At 34.4% G+C, this 18,992-nt stretch overlaps 1 non-coding gene across 1 annotated transcript; it reads right to left on the bottom strand.

Moving 5' to 3' along the window:
- Nucleotides 1–18,676: 18,676 nt before the first annotated feature.
- Nucleotides 18,677–18,758, bottom strand: TRNAS-GCU (transfer RNA serine (anticodon GCU)). Its single transcript has one exon. It is a non-coding gene; the product is annotated as a tRNA-Ser (tRNA).
- Between the last annotated feature and the right edge of the window lie 234 nt (nt 18,759–18,992).

Raw genomic sequence — 18,992 nt, 5'->3', positions numbered from 1 at the left:
AATATATAATATTTCAACAATTAACATCCAAAACCATAATCCAGTTCAAAACCATAATCCAGTTAATTGCAGAATAGTGTAAAATATCTCAACAATTAAATCCAATTCTTTATTCCTGTAATTGCAGAAAAGAACTAATGTTTCAGTAATTTAAAATCCAGAGCATGCACAGGTCCAATCTGTTAAATAAAAGATCTTACTGTGCATCTAAAACAAGAATTAGAAAGATGCTATAACTTATTAAATTGCCGAATTAAAACTAAGCAATTAACTTCCTTCCAACTGGTAATAGCATACAAAGTTGTTAAATTTTACACTGTTTGTTCCATTATTATAACAGTGTCACTTATGCAATTAAAGGCCTTAATAACACTGAAGTTAAAAATTAAAACCTCCAGTGAAGACCCAAAACCAATCAAATAGACCCAAATGTTCAAACAGTGCACAAATAGAACCGTAGAAAAATTACAGAACGTGCACACATGAGAGAGCTTGCTCTCTGGACTTGGGAGCAGGCTCCCTAAGGCATGGAGCCGGCTCCATGCCTCTTGGAGCAGGCTCTAAGGGTGTTGGAGCCGGCTCCCACTTCCATGGAGCCAGCTCTCTCCCTCTCTAAGAGCCTCCAATCCAGTTTTGCTCCGTTTCAGCCCATCTGCTCCGTCTCCAGCCATTCCAACTCTTCTGTTCCTCTTTAATACTGAACCTAAGAGTCTTATTTATACCCATTAGTATCCTAATGATTTGTTTACAATATTTGGAATTAATTACAATGAATAAAACTGCTACCGATTTAACATGCTTAAAGAACAAACTGAAACCCAGACATGCAAGAACTGTAACAGAATTGATTCAACGCATACAGATTATCAATATAACATATGATAAACATGTCAGTTTCAGTTAATGATCAATTAAACCCTAGAGACTGTCTAGGTGCACAGAACACGGGCCAACGGGAGAGAGAAATAAAAGAACTTACCTGTGATTTTAGTTATGAAATCTCAGTGTCGTCTCTAAGTTTCCGATAATACTGATTACCATCAAGTCTCCTATTATTCTAGTTTAATCCACAACAAAACCTCCTTGGTCCTCTCTATTTTTCTCCTTGGTAGCTCTTACGATGCCTCTGTTCTCTCAATCCTCCCTCTGTTATGTCTCTACTTCCACTGTACCGTGAATAGGGTTCTAAAACCCTTGGCAGAACTTATACACGTAATATATAAGTATCAATAAAATCCTAAGTCCAACTATTAATCGAGGACAGAAACCCTAATTAAACGAGAGTCGGCCGATACGTGATATAAAAGAATTAATCCTACTTTTAACATTAAAATAGTTATACTAATTTAATCTAATTAAACAAGTAAATTCCAAATCTAAAATACAATTAGTCAATTAAAGAAAATAAAAAAAAAACCATCAATTCAATTAAAGAAAATAAAAACACAATTAATCAACCAATTAGGCTCCAATACAACAATGTTATGGTAATTAATCCAAAAAATTGAAATAAAAATTTAAGATTCCTACAAATATTGGTTTCCCTTTCAAATATAAGATCAAATCGAACAATATTAGGCTCCAACATGACACTGTTATGGTAATTAATCCAAAAAATGGAACTCAAATTTAGGGTTTCCACAAATATTGGTTTCCTCTTCAAATATAAGCTTAAATCAAACAATATAGAAGAATTTTATGTTCATAAAACAGAAAGAAAAACTAGGGTTTTCAAGAAACACAAAAAATTTTTTAAAACAACTCCAAAATCAATAATATTACACACCATCTATGGATTTCCAACTAAAAAATTGAAAAAAAAATACTCTAAAACAGTCGACATGTTGAACTTAATCCAATAAAGTTAAACCAAATGGGTCACACCTGGCTTCCTCTTCGACGAAAAGTGTAAAAAGCTTCAAATCGGTGGTGATTTTAAGCAAAAAGAGCTTGAATCGAACCTAAACACTGTCCTTAAATCGCCACAGAGAACATCGATGGAGGAGAGGGGAAGTTAGGGTGCAAAATGACCTAAAATGTTTAAGCATCCCCTTTATACCTATAGTAGAGTGTTATAAGTTTGGACCAAATGTTTTCTCCGCTACAATGCACGAAGTGGACCCAACAATGCTGAAACAACTTAAAACACTATTTTGGTGTTTCGAGTTTTGGGCCTATTTTTGAAATGTTTTACAACTATTCAAAGCATAACATAACAAACCAAACATGCTTTGGGCCACTTTTTGGCTACTGTATTGAGCCTGAACAGAAACACCAAAAGCAAATCACATACCAAATAGGGCCCAATACCATATCATTTACAATTCATTATTTTCCATTACTATCTTTCACACATCTCAATGATGTACATAATATTCATTCACATACAAGGCATTAAATAAGTGAACCCCATCAATGCAAAATCTTCTACTTTTAAAATTGTTTATCTTTATTTATTCCTATGTTGGAGTAATTTTCATGTTTGTTTAGTGTAGCCTTCCAAAAGTATAGTGACTCTTTTCTTCCCCCGTTTTTTTTTTTTTTTTAACAAGAAAACAAGAAATTTAATAAATTCAAAGTACATCAGCAACTACCTTACGCATTCCACATAATACACCTTTGGATATACAATATAATCTCAAACATATAAAACTTCTCCGGTTAATTCCTAAAAGTCCAACCTGCAAAATAGTGAGTCATACTATTAATTTCTTATAAATAATTAACAAATTTGAATACTCTTTCATCCATCTATAATTATCCTCTGTGTTAAGACCCAATATGGTAGGAATTAGGCAATGAAATGATTGTTTTAATTCTATGAGTGGTAAGTGATGCGCCTCCTGCGCGTGCGCACACGAGAGGTAGTGTGTGTTAAGTTTGGAATGTGCTAGAAAAATGTGCCAAATGTGCATCAAGGATTAATGTATATAAAACCACTTAACATTAATACAATGAAGTATAGTGAGAAAGGGATAGTCCACAGGGATTTGAAGGTACTTAGAATTAAACTTGGTTTAGTAGGTCAAGAGATTAAAAAGAATTTGGTTTAGTTTGTTACTCTAAAGTTCAATTAAAATTAAGCAATGCAAAAGAAATTAAAGCTAAGAGAGTAGAGTTTAGAAAATAGGAAAAGAGTTTTAGGGCATAGGAATCACCACTAAGCTCATTCACTAAACTACAAGTCTTTATCTAATTGGGGAAAAATCATGTTGTAACACAAGTGTGGCTACAAGCACACATCAATCTAGAGAACTTTACAACTTGCAACAGTAAGTATGGATTATCAAAGTCAAACATGGATTGTCTACCTAACTAGAATAGAAATACAATTAAACTACAATTAAACTAAGACAATGAAATTAAGCAATTAAACTAAACGTGTAATACAATCCATCAAGCATAAACATAACCCATCATATTAATCAATAAGTGTATCTAGTGAAATCCATGCATAACCATCACTAAATCCTAACGACAAAGGTATCTAGTGTAGAGACAAAATCCTCAAATAATCACAAGAAGAATTAATAAGAAGAATTCAACCATAAAAATCATAAGCAAACCAAGATTCATATATTCACAAGGCTATAGCATCCATTACAACAATAAATTCCCTAAAAAGATAAAGGCAAGGGTTTAGATTATGAGCTTAAGGCTCATCCAAGCCCTAAGGGGAAGTCTAGCCACTCATGGAGGAGGTAGATGTGGTCATGGAACCCTCAAGGGCAATCCCCAAACATTTCCAAATACCAATTAAGCCGTTTGCTTAATAAAATTCCATATTACCCTCCAATAATTTCTAAATACCAACTATGTCATTTGCATAGCAAAAGGTCCACAATATCCCTCACAAAATAAATAAAGGTCATTTACACAATAAAAGTCAATAATGGCCCTCATAAAATAATTAAATGACATTAAAATAAAATAACCACATTTGCAATTAATCATAATCCCAACAATAAAATAAAATACATAAATGCCAACATGTTCGGAAAATGATAAAAGTGCAAACCATTACAGTCTCCCTAATATAAAAGGATTTCGTCCTTTTATGATAATGGGAGTATAGTGATGTATTTTTATTTGAATGAATTGAGGATTTTAATAGAATTTTTGGGGCGTGACAGAATGGTATCAGAGCCTGTACCCAGCCAGAAGTGTGAGTGTAGTGATGATGTAGATGGGTGTGAGTGGGCGAGTGTGCAGTATTGGTTAGGTACCACTCGTAGCCGGGTGTGTGTGGCTGGATGGCGTTTACTGGCAACTACTGGGATGGTTAGTTAGTGTGATTGGGCAAGTGGCCCTGGTTTGTTATTGTTTTTTAAGTAGGAGGGTGATGCATCGACTAGCTACCACAATGGTTACGGAGTGTGTGGGCGGGTGACTAGCACTGAAAGCGACCACAACGTCCTACATATCATGGTATCTCACATCGCCTGGGGTAAGGATTTATGGATTTTGTTTTGTGGTTATTGATGCTTTCGGTTATGCGAAAACTGTTGGATTTGAATTTCAGGGACGAACTTCTTTTTAAGTGGTGGAGAATGTGACAACCCGGATTTTTAAGAATTTCATTTATATTTGTTCTATCATTTTTTAAATGTCAAGATTGATATTTAGATATATTGGGTCTTGGATTCGGGGGATTGGTAATTCTTTATTTTCGTGGATGAATAGTTTTATATATATATATATATATATATATATATATATATATTTATATTTAGTATCTGATGGAGAAGCCAACCCCAAGCCGAACTTGGGAATGAAAAAGGCAAAAGATAACTGTAATGATGGTGCAGGTCCCATTAGTTGATTTTTTTTTTTTTTTGGGCAAAAAGCTTTTTGACCTTGAATTGATCACGTGGGTTGGTCTGATATATTGGAGTGTGTAGATATGATGTGATAAGGAAAAGATAAGGTGGTGGTGGTGGGGTCCACTTGTAATGATGTTATCTTTGATATTTTGATTTTTGTTAATGAGTTGTTGTGAGTTATAGTGTCGGTGCATTTTCCTATATAAATGTTTGCCTTGGTATGTATTTAGAGAAGAAGAATTAAAGAAATACAGAAAAAGAAATTAGAGGGAAAATATAGAGAGAGTTTTGAAGACGCAGAGAGGGCCGAGATTGAGGAGGTACAAAGAGAGGTCCGAGAGTTTGCAGAGGAGACCGAGACTTGAGGCTTTGATGATCCAGTAAGGAAAATTCTTTTTCAGTGTAGGGTTCTTTATACCTTGAATGGCTTGGGGTGGTTTTGCTTCAAATGGTTTTATTAAATGTTTTAATTAAATGCATATGTATTTTGTTTATATATTCACCTGAATATGTTTATTTTGTAAAGCTATTTTATTAAATCTCCATGAAATTCTTGTTATGATTTTTCCTACTGGGACTTTCCGTCTCACCACCCTCCAGTTTCAAGTACCGAAGATGAACGTGGATTGCTAGTTTCGGGCTTAGGTGGAAGATTCGGTGTTGTAGGATTTATGTTAAGGGATGTTGTAGACTTTTCTATGCAAATGGCATAGATGAGATTTTGTGTGTATTTGGGGGCTTTAAGTCATTTCACATAACCCAACCTTTGATTAAATTATGGCTTGGCACCCGTGAGTATAGGTGGCTGTGTATTATGCAAATGTGTGGCATATTAGTTATATGATAGTTGAATGAAATTATATAGGAACTCTTTGGCAAAATTTTCGTCCCTTTTATTCCTTCACCATAGTCTTCTTCTTTACTTGTCATTTTGAAGGCTTTGTGTTGTGAATTTGGGTTAGCTTTGTGAATGAAAAAGGTTCCTAAGGGAGAGAGCTTCCTTGTGGCATAAGATTTGTGCACATTTTATAAATTTTGGGTTGTCAAAAGTGGTGTTAAAAGAGAGGGTTTTGTTGTGTGTCAAGGAAGGGTGTTCTTTATTTACTTTAACTTTTGGTGGCTTTGATTCATTCCTTGAATTGTTGTAGTAAGGTTTTTTAAGCTTCTAAGAGGTAGGATTGTCTAACCCTCAATTCCTTTGCCTTTAGCGAATTAATTCCTTTCATTTTGAATTGCAAAGTGTATAAAAACTGAACTAAAATTCTGTGCAAATTCTGAAATTGTTTGGCTGAAATTATATGTTGTTGTTCTGCCCAAATTTATGTAAATTCAAAATTTATCTTTTAAAGATGAATTAATATGATGATAATATAGTTAATTATTTTTCATTGAGAATTGGTTTCACACAATTTGGTTGAGAAATGAATTTATCATGAATTTCTGAAGTTAGAGTCATCTTGCTGGAAATTCTGGGTTGAAGGCATAATTTGTCCGAGTTTTCTCATCAAAACTGCTTTAAATGGTGAGGTATTTGTTGGGATTTATATGCCCTGGCATAGCAAATTCCTATCTGGATTATAATGACATATGTTCCTGACATATCTGAAATATTTATGATTTATATAATTGGTGAATTCAATGTATTATGTTTCGATTTACTATAAAATTGATAGTGTCCATGTAATTACAAGAAATATTTATATATATGTATGTGATGGCAATCAATGCATGATATATAAATAGTAATTATAAATTGTTCATAGTCGGTAATTATGGATGGACTCATAATTAATTAAGACTTGAACTGGATCCGCGTTAGGTTGAGATATATTGCTAGAGCCATCGTATGCAATTACTCCCTATCACCGTCATGGCATTTGACTCTTAAGCATGAGAAAAGTATAGACTCTTTTATTAATTAATAATTACTTTGATTTGTTCGGCGGATTCTTCAGGATCCTTAGGCCGACACTTTGGGTAGTTATGTAATTAATAGTTAAAGGGTTATATTTTCAATATTTGCATCATTGCTACTTGTATTTATTTTGTATTGATTATGGTTGATCACAAAGTAAATTCGAAGGCCTTTGTATGTTTTTAGACAAAATGATTTATTATATATTTATTTATTAAATTATTATTTTTTGTCAAACAAATGTTTTATTGTGATCAAGCCAGAAATAATCAAAGGTACCAAAATAAATATATTAATTAAGTAGTCGGATTGATGGCATTATTTATCCGATAACTAATTATGCATAGAGGGGTCAAAGTGCAATATTGACTTAGTGGTTATTTATTATTTAATTGGAGTTCAATTAATTTCTTTTAGTGGAGTAGAAATTAATTTATGAATTAATTGAATTGGGTCCATGGACCGGGCCAATTATTAATTCATTGTAGCCAATAAAATAATAGGCCCAATGGATTCTCACTCATAGCCCAACTTGATATTGGAATCATATTAGATTTGAGACATGTGAATTAGAGATTGAGAATGATTAGTTGTTTCCTTTTCTTTACCTTTATGTTGCCTATAAATATGCATGGTCTATGTATATTTTAGGGGTGATTTTTAGTAGAAGGAAAAAGGAATATATTTTCTCTCTCTAGAAAATTAGGGTTTATGTTCTCATCTAATAGAGGCTCCCACAAGCCTAGTTTTCCAAGGTCATTCATGGAGGCATATGAGTGATTCCTAAAGGCAAAACAATTACCAAGAAGATGGAGATCCAAGGAGAATGCATCTTGCTAAGGGATCTACAATAAGTGAGAACATTCACTTTAGAGGAAAGATCTAAGGTTTACTCAAACCTTGATGTAAGTATTCAATCTTTTAATTGAATGATACATCATGTTTTATTTTTGCATAAAACTTGTCTCTATGTAATGAATCAAGATCTATGAATTTAAATCCCTCAAAAAGTTTTTAAAACTAGCACATTTCCCAACAGTGGTATCAGAGCATGGTTTGATTCATTATTAGAGATTATGATTTTATGAAAATCATCATTCATGGATCCAAAATTATATTCATATATATTTTTATTGATGTATGATTTAATATGTTGATATATATTGATACATGATGATGTATGAATAATTGTGAATGAAAGATGATGTATGGTTGGGCCATGGATGAAGCTTATAGGAATATTGGATGTAATTTTATCTTTGGATGAATGTAATTAAGGCTTTGATTTAGCCGTTTGAAAGTTCAATGATGTAATTTATTTTTTTTCCATTGTATTTCAAGTTGTAAATATTTTTAAAGCCATGTAATATTCATCAAAGGATGCTATGAAGCTTCAAAAAGGTCCAAAAGGGTTAAATTATGCTTCAATAATTTTCTGGAATTTTTCCGAATTTTTTGGAATTTTTCTGGAATTTTTTGAGGCTTAATTTAATTTTCTGGGAATTTTTCTGATTTTTCTGAAATTTTTCGGCGTTTTTCCGGTGGCCGGAGCATCGCCGGCGGCGAGAAGAGGCGTCGGAGGAGGATGGGATCAGATGTGGTGCATGTGGGGTGAGCCTGGCGCGTGAGGAACACGCGCCAGGAGGTGACATATGCTGGCGCGTGCATTGCACGCGCCAACCAAGGTGGTATGGCCTCCACGCGCGTGCAGGCGCGTGGAGGCGCGTCCCACGCGCCCCAGGCGCGTGCCAGCGCGTGGGGGCGCGTCCCTTCACCTGCAGCATTCCCCAGGCGCGTGTGAGCGCGTGTGGGGCCCTCCAGGCGCGTTCCAAGCGGTGTTTTGCTTCTCCTGGTGCGTACCAGCCTTATGTGGGTGTTTGCAAGCCGATGGATGATCTTCCCGCGATAGTTAGAGTAGTTAAATGTTAAAAGCTGATTCCATTGGCCATTTTATTTGCTTTATCTGTCATTTATTTATTTATGCGATGTATGAAATGCATGGAATATATAATTGTTAATTAATTATTATTCATGCATTGGATCCATGATATTTATTTAAATGGCTTGATTTATATTAGTTAAATTATGAAAATTAATTGGATTTGATTACTAATTAATTAGAGGGCACTTATTGGGAAACGAAAAATTATTTTTGTAAATTATTTTTGAAGTGTGCCTCAAATTAAAGATTAGTGAATCATTTAAAGTCCAAATTTTTTCTAAATTTAATTGGATTAAAATCAAGACGTTCTGCATGCATCATATCATGTATTTGAATAAAATGAAAACCCTAATTATGAATGATTAAAAATTGAGTGGGAGCGGGGATTTTTATACATTGCCCCATGGCCTTTGTTATTAACACCATTGTAATTAGATCTTTAAAAATATGGCCCCACGCATAATTTGAAGAATCTTAATATTACAAGAATGGTTATCTCATGAAAATAATAATATTAAATGTTCATTGTAATTAGATCTTTAAAAATAAGGCCCTACGCATGATTTAAAGAGTCTAGATTATAATGACAAGATATTTAATGTTTTATTTTTCATTAGAGCATTAATAACGTTATACACTCAATCTAAAATCAATAGTGTTAGCTCCCCAACGGAGTGGTCTATACTAGGTGATTTTAGAAAGGCTAAACATAATCGGGAATTATTTCACATAGATAGACAAGGCATTGTCTTAAGAGATATGAAAATGATGGGATTTGCCCGCCAATAGCAATAATGAACTTCGCCAACCGAATAAGTTATTGGCGTATTGGTTATTCGATTTTTCATGCAGTGGTTAAGGGATCCACATACTATTTTAATGGAAGTGCTTGCCTAATAGTAAATGAATATCAACAATAGTAATAATGAACTCCTCCAATAGGATAAGTTATTGACATATTGATTGGTTGATTTATTATTCTACAGAGTTGAGGGACCCGCATTAATTAAAAGGGATTGTTCACCAATAATGATAATGATCTCTTGTTCGATTGAGATTTATTGTATTATGTGGTTAACAAGCTCATTTTAATTTTAAATATGCATGACAGTATTAATAATTCACTTTGCATATTGTATGAATGCATTTATATTCAATTTAATTATGTCTAATCTAGTTTATCTGCTTGCTTACATATTCAATGTAACTGGACCTCATTAATATTGACTGAGAAAGGAACTTAGATATTTTATTCACAATGTAAGGGTACAAATGTATTTACTACTTCTAAACCTAATCCTTTTACTTTAAGATACCCAAGAGAACATTAATGCTTTGCATAAGTGAAATAAGGCAAATGAGATGACTTGGTGCAATATTCTAGAGTTTACCTCGAATACGCTCCAATGCTAACATTTACATTATTTTATTTTCTTCAAGCATCATGTTAAAATTTTAATAAGATGTTTTGGTGAGATTAGATAGAGAGTATGCCAAAGTACTATGTCAGACTTGAATAGCATCAAGATAGCCTAAGGAACTCCAGTATGAAATCGAATTTTGAAAAATGATTGTTTATTATTTAAAAATTAGCTGGAGATCAATAGGGCTGACTTGAGTGGTAAGTTTCAAGTTAACATGATTATTGCCTTGTTACCAAACTCGTTCGACTCTGTTAGAGTGAACTAAATAAGGAATCAGTTTGAGTTCACACTCGCTGATATTCTTATAGAATTGGTAACAGATGAAGGGATAATCAAGAGTATGGGCGTTCCTATCAATCTAACCTAGTCTATACCATCTTCTTCTAGGCCCAAGTGGACGGGCAAAGCAAAGAAGAAGGATGATAATAGGACTAGACTAGCACAAAACATGGGTATTCAAAAAGGTTAAAGGGAATAAGGCAGTGTATGTTGAGGGCGAAGAAAACTGTTTCTTTTGTCGCTAACTAAAACATTAAAGGACGAACTGTTTAAGCAATGACGTGGCATAGGAAAATATATATTTAATCATTGAGCCATGTTATGTGGTTGCGTCTATTAATTCCTGATGGATAGATTCTAGAGCCACTAAACATGTTTACAATTTATTGTAAGGATTTCAGGAATCCAGAAGCCTTGATGATATGGATCTATATTTATCTTTTGACCTGATGCCAAGGTTGTAGTTAAGTCAGTGGGAGTATTACATCTGAAATTATAGAGTATGAGGATATTAGTATTAGAGAACTATCTTTATGCACAGAAGTGAAACGCAATCTCATTCTTATTTCACTTTTGGTTTATAAAAACTGTGTTGTTATTTTGTAAAACTGGTTTTATAAAATTGAATAGATATGCGATTGCTTCTGGTGCATTGAAAGATGGTTAATATACTATAATCACAAACTCTTAAGATTTGCAGGATGTAAAAACTAATATTGCATCTTCTAGATTGAATGTTAAGAGAAAATTTGTTATTCCTGACTCATTGTATTTTTAATGTCTATTTTTGGGTTGTTATCAATCAAAATAAGATCAAAGATTGGTCAAAGAAGGTTAATTACCTAGTGAGGCAGGGGAGCCTAAACCAAACTTGTGAACCCGGTTTTGAAGGATAGATAACTCTTAGGGCTTAATCAGCCAGATGAAATAGACATAAAGGACAATTGGAGGGTACACACTGACACGTGTGGTCTTATGAACATCCAAGCAAGATTACTCACGTTTTGGATAAGTTTATCTGATGCAACACAAGTCTTAAACTCTTGGTATTTTCTGAGAAGGTTAAGACTGATGTGGAACACATATTAGGTAAACTTATCAAGACACTTCGATCTGATCGAGGATATGAGTATTTCTTGGGATAGTGCAAAGACTATATGGTCAATGAGGGTATTATGTACCAGTTTTCCGCAATTGACGCTAAATGTATTTAGGTGTCAAATAGGAATAACAGAATTCCACTTAACATGGTTAGATCTATGATCAGCTATGCTACATTATCTCTTTCATTTAAGAGTTTAGCGTTAATGACATTGATGCGCATTATGAACTGCATTCCATCTTAGTCTGTCTCAAGGATACCGTTGAGCTATGTTTTTTTTTTTTTTTTTTTTTTTTTTTTTTTACTAAATATTAGTTTGAATCATATGCACATATGGGGTAGTCTTGCACATGTGCGCTTGATATGGACAAGTAAGTTGGAAGCAGATCATAGGCATGCTAGATTTGATAGCTACTCTAAATGTCACTAGGATTGATTATTTTATTATCTCAAAGATAAAAGTTGATTGTTTTCACTCACTGTTTATCTATAGGAGAATCATATTATGAATCACATACCTAGTAGCATAATGTTAGAGAATTTGGTATGAGTACCAGATGTACCACATGTGAACACACTTATTATAGAGATTGAGAATAATATATGAATTCCCTATTGATGCGTCAGCATCATCTAGTACACAGATTCCTGCATCGGTACATTAATGTAGTGGGAGGATTATCATCCAACCGATAGAATCATGTTTTTAGGTGAGACCATTATGGACATCCCTGTTAAACATGAGTTGGACCCAGTAAGCTACACGGAAGCGTGAACCGATATGGATACAGATCGTTTTGGCGAGTTACTATGAAATCAGAGTTGGGATCTATGTATTCTAATAAATTCTGGGATCTTGTAGAACTTTCTAGTAGGGTGATTCCTATGGAAGGCAAGTTAATCTACAAAAAGATACCAGAAGATTTCTTAGTGAATAAATCATGAGTGTACAAGGGAATGTCATTATTTTTCTAATTCTATATATATTGATGACATCCTACTCATTTAGAATGATGTGGAAGTTTTGTCATCAATAAAGAGGTAGTTGTTCAATTACTTTTAAATGAAGGATTTTCAGGATGTAAGCTAGATTCCTAGGATCAAGCTTTTGCAAGGTCAGGTTAAAAGGAAAATAGGCTTATCTTAATAATCCTACATTGATAAAGTTTTGACCAGGTTTGGTATGCATAACTCAAAGAATGAGTTCTTGCTTTATTGATATGGATGGCTCTCTCTAGTAAGTAGTTTTTCAAGACTATCAAAGGAGATTGAGCAAATGAGACTGGAACAATATGTTTTGGCATATGGGAGTCTCATATATGCCATGGTCTATACCAAACAGGACATCCGCTACATTGTAGGGATAGTCAGATGATATCAGTCCAATCCTGGACTTGATAACTGGTCTGTTGTGAAAAATATCATTAAGTACCTAAGGAGAACCAATGATATCATACTCATTTATGGATGTGATGATATGGTCCTAGTCAGGTATGCTAGTTCTGATTTTCAATCAGAAGTAGATACTATGAGGTTCATGACTTAGTGTATGTTCATTTAATGGAAGGGAAATCAATTGGTAGATTGTTAAGCAGATTTCAACTGCTGACTCAAATCTACAGGTGGAATACATTGCAGCCTTAAAGGCGGCAAAATAAGCCTATTGGTTTGATCTCACTGATTTAGAGGTTGTGGAGCATACTAGCCTGCCTATCTAGCTATATTGCGACAATAGTACAGAAGTAGTCCAAACCAATGACCCAAGGTTCCATAGATGAACAAAATACACTGATAGGAAGTATCATGTTCTACATGATATTGTCCGGCAGGAAAATGTACTTGTGGCTAGAACATTGCATTGGAACACAACTTTGTTGATCCATTAACAAAGGTGTCATTGATCAATAATTTTGATCATCATCTGGATAACATTGGAGTTAGGTGCAATTTGAATTGGCTATGAGGGCAAGTGGGAGCTGTTGGGATTTATATGCCCTGGCATAGCAAATTCCTATCTGGATTATAATGACATATGTTCCTGACATATCTGAAATATTTATGATTTATATAATTGGTGAATTCAATGTATTATGTTTCGATTTACTATGAAATTGATAGTGTCCATGTAATTACAAGAAATATTTATATATATGTATGTGATGGCAATCAATGCATGATATATAAATAGTAATTATAAATTGTTCATAGTCGGTAATTATGGATGGACTCATAATTAATTAAGACTTGAACTGGATCTGCGTTAGGTTGAGATATATTGCGAGAGCCGTCGTATGCAATTACTCCCTATCACTGTCATGGCATTTGACTCTTGAACATGAGAAAAGTATAGACTCTTTTATTAATTAATAATTACTTTGATTTGTTCGGCGGATTCTTCAGGATCCTTAGACCGACACTTTGGGTAGTTATGTAATTAATAGTTAGAGGGTTATATTTTCAATATTTGTATCATTGCTATTTGTATTTATTTTGTATTGATTATGGTTGATCACAAAGTAAATTCGAAGGCCTTCGTATGTTTTTAGACAAAATGATTTATTATATATTTATTTATTAAATTATTATTTTTTGTCAAACAAATGTTTTATTGTGATCAAGCCAGAAATAATCAAAGGTACCAAAATAAATATATTAATTAAGTAGTCGGATTGATGGCATTATTTATCCGATAACTAATTATGCATAGAGGGGTCAAAGTGCAATATTGACTTAGTGGTTATTTATTATTTAATTGGAGTTCAATTAATTTCTTTTAGTGGAGTAGAAATTAATTTATGAATTAATTGAATTGGGTCCATGGACCGGGCCAATTATTAATTCATTGTAGCCAATAAAATAATAGGCCCAATGGATTCTCACTCATAGCCCAACTTGATATTGGAATCATATTAGATTCGAGACATGTGAATTAGAGATTGAGAATGATTAGTTGTTTCCTTTTCTTTACCTTTATGTTGCCTATAAATATGCATGGTCTATGTATATTTTAGGGGTGATTTTTAGTAGAAGGAAAAAGGAATATATTTTCTCTCTCTAGAAAATTAGGGTTTATGTTCTCATCTAATGGAGGCTCCCACAAGCCTAGTTTTCCAAGGTCATTCATGGAGGCATATGAGTGATTCCTAAAGGCAAAACAATTACCAAGAAGATGGAGATCCAAGGAGAATGCATCTTGCTAAGGGATCTACAATAAGTGAGAACATTCACTTTAGAGGAGAGATCTAAGGTTTACTCAAACCTTGATGTAATTATTCAATCTTTTAATTGAATGATACATCATGTTTTATTTTTGCATAAAACTTGTCTCTATGTAATAAATCAAGATCTATGAATTTAAATCCCTCAAAAAGTTTTTAAAACTAGCACGTTTCCCAACAGTATTTTGGTAAAGTAAAATTTTATTTTGAAAATATAGTCTTTAAAATTTCAATGGTCTTTAGAATCATTCAATTTGGATAAGAATTAGATTTTTCATGATTTTTCAAAGTTGGAAGCTTCAAGTTGGAAATCTGTTTTCTGGGTAGAATCTGTTTCGAAGTTGTGGGTCAAAACTGTTCCAATTGGGAAAGGATTTTTTTAAATTAAATTGATTCTTTCAAATTATAGTGTTAAGCTTTCATAGGGCTTTGGAATCACTCAATTTGATATAGAATCAAAATTGTTATGAATTTTCAAAGATGAAGGTAACAAGCTGCGAATGAATCTGTTTTGTTGTATAGAAACTTTGGGACATGACACAAATGTGCATTCATCTTACATGGTCATGGGGTTGAGGTTAGAATGGAAAGGGAAGTGAAAAATCTCATTAGATAGTTTGGAAAATCAGATAACAGGGAGGTGCCTTGTGTCTGTGAGGTTAGGATCTGGAAATGAATAAATGATTTTAAAACCGGACAAAGGAGTTGCCTTATGTCTGTGTAGCCGGATAGCAAGGAGTGGCTTTGCATCCGTGCAATTAATTGGAGTCTAGATAAAACGTAGGAGTTGCTTACGTGTAGTTATGTCATTAGGTCCCCGCTTTTTTCCCAAAAAAATCAACTAATGGGACCCCCACCATCATTACAATTATCTTTTGCCTTTTTCATTCCCAAGTTTGGCTGGGGCTGGCTTCTCCATCAGAAACTATATATATATATAACTATTCATCCACGAAAATAAAGAATTACCAATCCCCCGAATCTAAGACCCAGTATCTCTAAATATTAATCTTGACAATTAAAAAATGATAGAACAAATATAAATTAAATTCTTAAAAATCCGGGTTGTCATAGCTTCATCTTCTTCCTCTTGGTCTTCTTGGTAGAAACCCTAGAGATTTGGATGTTCTTGCCTCGTTTCTTTCCAAAACCCTAATTCTAGAGAGAGAAAACTATGTAACAAAGTATGATTCTAATAATATCAAAAGCTAACAAAATGAAATAATGGCCAACTCCTTACCAAATGGTTCAACTCCCCTTTTATACAAAACCTTTGAAAGCCAAAATAGGTCAAAAATATGCCTAAAAATCATTCAATCACGCAGCCCCTTTGGTAGGTGAAGATCCGAAAAAACGAGCACAAAAATATCCGCCAGCACAAGTTGTGATCGCAACTAGTTGGCATTATTCCATCTTATCCAAGCTTTGGCTGATGTGGATGCGATCGATCGCGGATTTCCTGCAATCGATCGCATGTGATATTGAAGCTCAGGCCATTTTGCTGACGTGGCAAGCAATTGATGACGTAGTAGTGCGATCGATCGCACCTGGCATGCGATCGATCGTAGGCCCCTTTCTGGCAATTTTTGGACTTTTTCTGGATTTTTCTCTAAACTTTTGCTTGACTCCGAAAAGGCTTTAATAGACAATTTTTAGCCCGTTTGAACCTTATTGACCTGAAATAAACAAAAACACAAATTAGAACTAAAACGGGAAAGTAAAGATAGATGCAAGGACTAAAATACCTTAATTTAGGGCTAAATTGTGCAACATTTAAGCACTTATCAGTAAGGACAAAATAAGGATGTCATTATTTTAAATAGTAGAAAAGAAAATCACTTATTAAAGCATGAAATGTATGGGGTTTAACCTAACATTTGAAGAAAAATATTCATTTAATACTAGGTTTATATTTTAATTTTAAACTTTAAAATGGATTAAATATGGATATTCTTTATAAGTTTAGTAATGGATCCAATTCAATTTTTGTTTGATATGGAGGAATGAAATGTAAATGTAAATGAATAAGAATGGGAATGGGAAGGGAATGGTCATTCTCATTCTATTGTTTGGTTACAAATATGAAATAATGTTCGAATGGAATGATAATAATCATTCCAGTATTTGATTGGACCATTTTAAAATCTAAAATGAAATAAATATCAAATTGAATTTTCTAAGATGCCCCTCTCAATGACAAATAAACTAAATTAACAAAATAATATTTTAATATTTTTGTTAAAAGAAATGACGGCGACAGTGGTGGTGTAGGTTGTGGTATTGGAAGGTGGCAGTGGTGAAAGGTGACAATAGTGTAGGTGGTGGTGGAAGGTAATAGTGGTGTAGGTGGTGGTAGTGGAAGACAGTGATAGTGGAAGGCAACAGTGGTGCTAGAAGGTGGCGGTGGTGCTGGTGAAGGAAGGAGGTACCGATGGATAAAGGTGGTAGTAGTTGTGAAAGGTGGTAGTGGTGGTGATGGTGCAAGGCAACAATGGTGTGTTGGTCGTGAAAGGCAATAATGGCGTAAGTGGTGGCGGTGGTGGAAGGCAGTATTGGTGATGGTGGTATTGGTGACGGTGGTGGAAGGTAGTGGAGGTGGCGTTGGCATAAAACAACAGTGGTAGAAGGCAGTGGTGGTGGTAGTGGAAGAGGCGATGGCGGCGGTGGTGGTGGTAGTGGAACGGGTGGTGGTGGTGACGGCGGCAACGATGTGGCTGTGGAAGGCGGCAAGGGTGGGGGCAATGACAATGACAATAGTGGAAGGCAATGGAGGTGGACGTGGAGGTGGAGGTGGAGGTGGAGGTGGTGGTGGTGAAAAGCGATGGCGGTAGTACGTGGTGGTGGTTTTTAAGCTTGAAACATGAGGGTTTTTTGAGAACTTGGTTTTTTTTTTTTTTTTTTTTTTTAAAAAAAAAAATTACTTAGGAATGGAATGGTCATTCCATAGGTTTAGTTGTGAAATGAATTTTCATTCCTAAGAATTAGGATGGCAATTTGCCCCAAGGGGATCGGTACCCACCCCACCCTGTCCTGTTTATAGCAGTTTTAGAAGACCGTTTAGCTTATTTGGGTGGGGATAGTTTTTATTAATGAACATCAGCGCAGGTTTAGGGCGGGGGCAGGGTGACTCCGATCTACTCCGTTTAGGTAGGTAAATTATTAAATTACCTCTATTTTATTAGTAAATATAGTTAGCTCTAGAAATTGTAAGTCATCATTCACTCATTTTCTCACTCGTTCTAAAGAACGGCAGAGCCCTACGAACTAAGAGTACTCAAGCACTTGAATTTTGTGTTAAATTATTACTTGACCATTTTTTATGAATTTTTTCAATAGTTATATAATTGTATTTGAGGGAAAAAAAAATTAAAAAGAAAGAGAAATTCTGGAGCTAAACGGGACAAAGCGGGTGTCCGTAGGGGTGAAAAAGTTAAACGGGGACAGAAATGGGGTAAAAAGGCCCCCGTTTAGGCGGTTTTGGGCGAGGACGAGGCGGAGGTTTCTAAACGGTTGCGGAGGCGGGGAAGGGTACACCCGCCCAAAACCGCCCCCATTACCATCCCTACCTAAGAATGAATTTTTATTCCAAAAGAATGGTTATTCACACTTTAAATTTCATATCAAATAAAAAAATAATTGAAATAGACATTCCATTCGATTTCATTCATGCTGTCAAACGCAACATTAAATCTTCTCTAAATTGTTTCATTACATTATAAGAAAAATAAAAATAAAAGAATACATCATTTATCGCCTTGAGATCATACATGAATAAAACTTATGACTTTGTGGGGACATGTGGTATAAGTAGCGTTGGTAAGTTGCTTTTGGAGGAGTGGAGAACTGTATGAAGGACCTCCACAAAAATAATAAAACAGAAAACTTTTCATCCCAATGACTGGCTGCCACGTGTCTATCAGATAAACAAAAGGGCCAACTAAAAATCCCAAAAAAAACAAGTATATTGGTTAAACGTCGCCTGAGAGATTCGAACTCTCGCGGGGAAACCCCATGTACTTAGCAGGCACACGCCTTAACCACTCGGCCAAAGCGACGCATATGTCAGCATGCCGCGGCAAAGTTTTTATTTTAATCACCGAGGCCTTTTTTAAAAGTCCTAGAGCTTTCTTAATGAACTCCATATATAAAAAGTAAACGATGTCTTGACCCATCTTTATTAAATGTAATAAAATGGGAGGACAAAATTAAAAGAATTTTATATGAACCATCCCAATTCACGAAGAGAACACGTTACTCCCTCTCTATTTTGTAACATTACTTATTTGTTT

The sequence above is a fragment of the Cornus florida genome, unplaced genomic scaffold (genome assembly GCF_030987335.1).
Source record: "Cornus florida cultivar Cherokee Brave unplaced genomic scaffold, ASM3098733v1 CherokeeBrave_3.0.0_Hap2_Chr07, whole genome shotgun sequence".
Lineage (NCBI taxonomy): Eukaryota > Viridiplantae > Streptophyta > Magnoliopsida > Cornales > Cornaceae > Cornus > Cornus florida.
The sequence above is the reverse complement of the archived record's forward strand: the minus strand, read 5'-3'. Positions and strand labels throughout refer to the sequence as shown.